Below are 6,512 nucleotides of genomic sequence, written 5' to 3'. Positions count from 1 at the left end.
ACCACTGTACCATGTGTCAAATGTCCAACAAGCACCTCCTCCCGTGGTCATGGTCACTGGTGCCCGCAAAGGGTGCTCCCGGGATCTGGCGAGGATACCTGTCTGACAGGCCTGAACATGCCCAGGGGCCATTTCTTGAAGACAACTGAACGGAGGCACTTGAAAATGGTCATGATAGCATCCTGCATCGTCATGAGAGACCCGAAATGCCATGCACGGGGTTCCCTAACCAGGAGGTACTGAAGCTGACTCTGGTAAAGCTAGTGCAGCCAAGGCGGTGGGGCCATACGGAACATCAGGCCCAACGCAAAGCCTCACCTTGGATGGACCTCACCCTCCTTCTCCTTCCCTGGGGGCTCCGCTCCAACCTTGCCACCGGCCCCACCCCCGCCCCAACCCCCTCTCAGGTACCGGTTCTGTGTGCTGCGCCCTGCGTGGTGCTGCCAAGGCCAGAAGGAGGCTCGCACGCGCACATCCATCCGTTGGCCCAATGGCTGCAAGAGGGGTCTCACAACCTCCTGGTGGGTGTGGCAGGACCAGTCGTTCCAGTGTCCGCCCACTGACAGTTGGTGTTAGGTAACCTTTCTCAAAAGAGTTAAGCTACCTTTTAGTTCCTTTGTTCCTTCCTTCCTTCTTTTCCTAACGGTTCTCCCAAAGGATCTGAAGAGGAAACATAATACGCATTCACAGGATGGGCCCAGACTTATCTCATTGTTTCATTTCTGTTTTGTTCTAGGAACACTGGAGCCAAAAGAAGATGAGTCTCAGCCCAGTCTGAGAAGGATGGATTCCTGGAGTGAGGAAGAGTACAGCATTCCCATGAGATGGGTCAGGTAGGTGTTCACAGGGCCCTTCTCAGCCTCCATCATCTGTCACCACAGGCTGTAAGCGGGTTCCCTCCAGGCCTGCCCCCAGGACCCTTAGCCACTAGACCCACCCCATTAATAATAAACAACAAAAAAAAAAAAATGGAAGCTATTGCAAAGGCCACTCTTGGACAGGAAACCTGAGGTTGCCCAGGGAACACCAGGCCAGGTGGAGAGAGGCCTTGCATGTGCCAGACTCAGGCCGGGGAGGAAGGCAGTGTTGTAGACGCAGCCCTGTCATTTGTCTGCAGGGACCCCTGAAGACCTAGCTGTGGCAGAGCCAGATGGCTGCCTGGTCACTGGGCCAGGTCGCATTTTGGCAGGGAGAAAGGGCTGGGAGAGGGATGATGAAATAGCTCCCTGGTACCCTGGTGGAGTTCTTCCTCACAGGAAGGCCCAGGACTCACTAACACTTGCCCTGAAGTCAGATGAGGGACTCTGGGGATCCCCAAGGAGGGTTGGTGGCAGCAGTGATTCAACACAATGATTATGGGAGATGGAGGAAAGAGCTGCCAAGAGGACTTGGTGGTCCAACATGGAGACTGTGGGAAAGACATCTAAAGATGGCAGAAGGTGCCTGCCTCTGGCCTAGGTGTCCCTCATAATCATGACAGTAATTGCCTTCTGAGCATCTGTGCACTTGTCCCTTGCCCTAACCCTCCAACTGGGAAGGAAGTCATCTGTTTTCCTGGGGAAGCTGAGTCCCAGAGTTTGGGCAGAACAAAAGTGTTCGGGTGCATCATGAGAAGCATTAATGGGCTGGCGGGGAGGGGGGTGCTATAAGAAAAGGCCTCTCAGAGTAGAAGTAATTTATACAAGATTTTAAGCATTCTATCCTCTTGTCCACTTCTCTTCATCCCCACTCTGGAGTGTGACAAGAAGAGGCTTGCCCTCAAGACCTAGGTCTTAATCCAGGTTTTTCTCATGGAGCCTCGAGTGAATCAAGGAAACTCTTGGGAGCATCTAGATTTGTTTCCTTTTCTGCAAACTGGGATAATTCCAGCCTGCCCCGTGGCTGCCAGGACAGAGGAGCTGAGAGGGGCTGGGCTAGTCACTCGTCAGGCCTGGCCTAGCCTGGAGCTTCAGTCTCACCACAGAGTTCAAGGTGCTTGAAGGGGTCACTTTGGAACCTGTCACTGCCTGCTCCCACCTCATCCCACTCTGCAGTGTGGTAGGGGTGGAGGTGGAAGCTGGTGTCCACCTTAGGAAGCAGGTGATCTGCTGATGGATTCCACTGGTGACTGTTACAAAGCATGGCATGGTCTTTGGGAAAGTCCTACAGGAAGGTCTTCCAGAGCACATTGGTGGTTTCCAAGAGCCAATGGAATCTGCATCAAGCAAGTTTGGAAAGAAGAGCCCATGGTTAACAACCATCACAAAAAGCTGCATCAGATGCTGTGCTGCGTGCATAGTGAGGAGTTGGGGTGGGGAACCACCACACACAAGGTCGTGTGTACTGAAGACATGAGCAGGGGACTAGGAAATCCATGAGTTAGATATAAAACAGAGACTTGCTCTTCCTTGTGGAAAGGAAACAACAAGAACAAAAAGTCAGGCATGATTCAGTACAAATGGCAAATGTGTACATAAGGTACACACAGGTGCTGGTTTCTAGCTGGGAGCCATAGACAAGCCAGGCCAAGACACCTTCCAGAGAGACAGCCTGTCAGATATTCCTCCCACTGTTACCCTGTCCAGCTGTTAGTGGGCACCTCTGAGAAACCCAAGGGAACTTCTCACAGTGTCCTGTGCCACCGGTGCAGGATGAAATCTCAGCTGTGCCCAAAACCACCACAGCATGGTTCATCCCACTGTGCCATTCCAGGGATGGAGAAGCTGTCTCTTCTAGGACCACTCGCACTCTGGAAGGCTCCACCCTCAATGGGCTCCTAGAGTCTCCTCCTTACCTCAAACTGCAGCCAGTTCATGGCTATATCTGGTCCATGATTGGCGCAGCACCACCTCAGGTCCTCCACTGCGTCAGCTGCTCTGATGCTCTGCTCTAAGTTGTGGTAAATGATTTTGTAGCTAAATCAAAAGAAGGAAACACGGCTGTGTAAAAGGCAGAGACTTGACACCATGTCTCTCCAGCCACAGAAAGATCCCAAGGTCTCTACAGGCCATGCTATTCAATTTCCCAGACACAGATGAGGCACGCCTTCCCCTGGCTGGAGGAAGATTGCCTGGCTACCAAATGCACAGATTCCCACCAAAGCTTGGCTTCTGATAAATGAGCATTGACACAAAGCATTTGGTAGTTGAGCTTTGTTCTGTGTTGGATAATGTCTGAAGGCCATGTGGGTGCCACCATGTGATCCCACTGAGTCAGGTCGAGTCAAGGGAGAGGCAAATGGATAGTGTAGAAAGCCCCCCCATCACCTCCAGATAAGCTGGAGATTTATGTCCACATATCAAACACTCTATTTGAAGACCTCCAGAGCAGTAGAACCCAGGAACAGAGGACACCACTGCCACCTTGGAACCTTCCCTAAGCAGCTTCACCCAGCAACTCCCAGGATGCAAGAGCATAGACCGTAGCTGGACCTGATGTTTTCACTTGTGATCTATATGGCTGGCAAGTCACTTAACCTTCTCTGGGCCTCAGTTGCCTCCTCTGTTGAGTGGGCATAATACCCTCTGTTAAGGGTTGAACTATCCTCCTAAAAAGTTGTGCTGGAGTCCTAAACCCATGACATCCCAGTGACCTTATTTGAAAACAGGGTCTTTACAGGTGTAACCAAGGACATTATGGCTTCCCTTCATCCAAAGGGCTGGTATTTTTTTATAAAGAAATTTGGGATTTTTCTTTTTCGCAACGGGTTTGCCGCCAAAACACAGGTGTCGTGAAAACCGCCGCTAAATCGAAGCCAAAATGGGAAAGGAAAATATATCAAAATCATTGTCATTGGACACGTAGGATTCAGGCAAGTCTACCACTACTGGCCATCTGATCTACAGAAGTGATGGGATGGACAAAAGAATCATTGAAAAATTTGAGAAGGAAGCTGCTGAGATGGGAAAGGGCTCCTTCAAGTATGCCTGGGTCTTGGATAAACTGAAAACTGAACGTGACTGTGGTATCACCATTGACATCTCCCTGTGGAAATTTGAGACCAGCAAGTATTATGTGACTATCATTGATGCCCCAGGACATAGAGACTTTATCAAAAACATGAATACAGGCACATCTCAGGCTGACTGTGCTGTCCTGATTGTTGCTGCTGGCATTGGTGAATTTGAAGCTGGTATCTCCAAGAATGGGCAGACCCGTGAGCATGCCCTTCTGGCCTACACACTGGGTGTGAAACAACTAATCGTTGGTGTTAACGAAATGGATTCCACCGAGCCACTCTACAGTCAGAAGAGATATGAGGAAATTGTCAAGGAAGTCAGCATCTACATTAAGAAAATTGGCTACAACACTGACACAGTAGCATTTGTGCCAATTTCTGGTTGGAATGGTGACAACATGTTGGAACCAAGTGCTAATATGCCTTGGTTCAAGGAATGGAAAGTCACCTGTAAAGATGGCAGTGCCAATGGAACCACATTGCTTGAAGCTTTAGATTGCATCCTGCCACCAACTCATCCAACTGACAAGCCTTTGCGTCTGCCCCTCCAGGATGTCTACAAAATTGGTGGTATTGGTACTGTCCCTGTGGGCCGAGTGGAGACTGGTGTTCTCAAGCCTGGCATGGTGGTCACCTTTGCTCCAGTCAATGTCACAACTGAAGTAAAGTCTGTTGAAATGCACCATGAAGCTCTGAATGAAGCTCTTCCTGGAGACAATGTAGACTTCAATATTAAGAACGTGTCTGTCAAAGATGTTTGTTGTGGCAATGTTGCTGGTGACAACAAAAATGACCCACCAATGGAAGCAGCTGGTTCCACTGCTTAGGTGATTATCCTGAACCATCCAGGCCAAATCAGTGCTGGCTATGCTCCTGTACTGGATTGTCCCACAGCTCACATTGCTTGCAAGTTTGCCGAGCTGAAAGAAAAGATTGATCGCTGTTCTAGTAAGAAGCTGGAAGATGGCCCTAAATTCTTGAAATCTGGTGATGCTTGATGCTGCCATCATTGATAATGGTTCCAGGAAAGCCCATGTGTGTTGAGAGCTTCTCTGACTATCCTCCTTTGGGTCGTTTTGCTGTTCGAGATATGAGGCAGACAGTTGGTGTGGGTGTCATCAAAGCAGTGGACAAGAAGGCTTTATTTGGGAAATAAAGCCAAGTCTGCCCAGAAAGCTCAGAAGACTAAATGAATATTACCCCTAATACCTGCCACCCCAGTCTTAATCAGTGGTGGAAGAATGGTCTCAGAACTGTTTGTCTCAATTGGCCATTTAAGTTTAATAGTAAAAGACTGGTTAATGATAACAATGCATCATAAAAACCTTCAGAAGGAAAGGAAAATGTTTGTGGACCATTTTTTATTTTTAGTGTGTGGTAGTTTTAAGTTATTAGTTTTTAAAATCAGTACTTTTTAATGGAAACAACTTGACCAAAAATCTGTCACAGAATTTTGAGACCCATTAAAACAAAAAGTTTAATGAGAAAAAAAAAATTGGGCTCAACCCATACTGAGGGAAGATGATGTAAGACACACATGGAAAGATGGCCAGGGGACTAGAGTGATGTGGCCATAAGCCAAGGAAGCTGAGGATTAGAGCTGACCCCTGGAGCTGGAAGAGGCAGAGGGATCCACCCTAGAGCCTTCAGAGGGAACATGATCTAGCCCATACCTTGGTTTCAGACTTCTGGCCCATAGAACTGTGAGATGATACATTTCTGTTGTTTTAAGCTGTCCAGATTTTGATACTCTGTGATGGCAGCCTAGAAAGTGACTATACCACTTCCCCAGAGTGACATGGAAGACTGAGACAAAGTATGAGCATCCAACCTAAAGCCCAGTGACAAACATGCACAGAAGTCACTCCTCACACTGGTGAGCTGGACCCAGCCCTGGCCAGCTGTGCAGCACTGGACTGGTTATTCAGCCTCACCTAGCCTCAGTTTCCTCATCAATAAGATCCAGACAAGGCTACCTACTTTACAAGGCTGTCATAAAGATAAATTGAATGGTGGCACAGTAGCCATGAAATAACTGTTGCTTTTCTGTTCTTTTTTTTAAAAGATTGTAATCTCCTATTAACAAACCCTTACCTGCAATTCGTTACTCAATAGTTCTGCTAGATGGATGACAGTAATAGACTTCTACCAATGCTCTGGCCAGTCTGGACCACTGCCTTAATTCAGGCATGATGGGACCAAAGATTAGGAAAGAGTACAGAATAGCATGTCACTTGGTGCCACCAAGAGGTTAGGTGCAATCTGGCAGCAAGAATAATAACCTCATAAAGGGGATCAACATAAGCCTGTCCTAGAAAATTCTGGATTTATCTGACCATGGTGGCTGGATGACCACTTCATGCTACCAATGCCTGAATAGACTCAGTGACTTTGGTTGCCACTTTTAGAAAAAGGAATAGTACCAGTACCATGTGAAAATTTGGGAAATAAAGCAAACAAGTGAAAGAACAAATGTAAATCAATCCTTTTTAGTTTTGCAAAGGGACTTGTCTCTAGTAGACAATAATCAAGTTAAGGGAAATGTTTTTAGGGGTGAGTGCTGGAAATTTGACTT

The 6,512-nt window shown here is 47.9% G+C and overlaps 1 pseudogene; it reads left to right on the top strand.

Moving 5' to 3' along the window:
• Positions 1-206: 206 nt before the first annotated feature.
• LOC113182228 (elongation factor 1-alpha 1 pseudogene) lies at positions 207-5,130 on the top strand (annotated as a pseudogene).
• The last annotated feature ends 1,382 nt before the right edge of the window (positions 5,131-6,512 follow it).

The sequence above is a fragment of the Urocitellus parryii genome, chromosome 13 (assembly GCF_045843805.1).
Source record: "Urocitellus parryii isolate mUroPar1 chromosome 13, mUroPar1.hap1, whole genome shotgun sequence".
NCBI lineage: Eukaryota > Metazoa > Chordata > Mammalia > Rodentia > Sciuridae > Urocitellus > Urocitellus parryii.
Note: the sequence above shows the minus strand (reverse complement) of the source record. Positions and strands in the feature narration are given on the sequence as shown.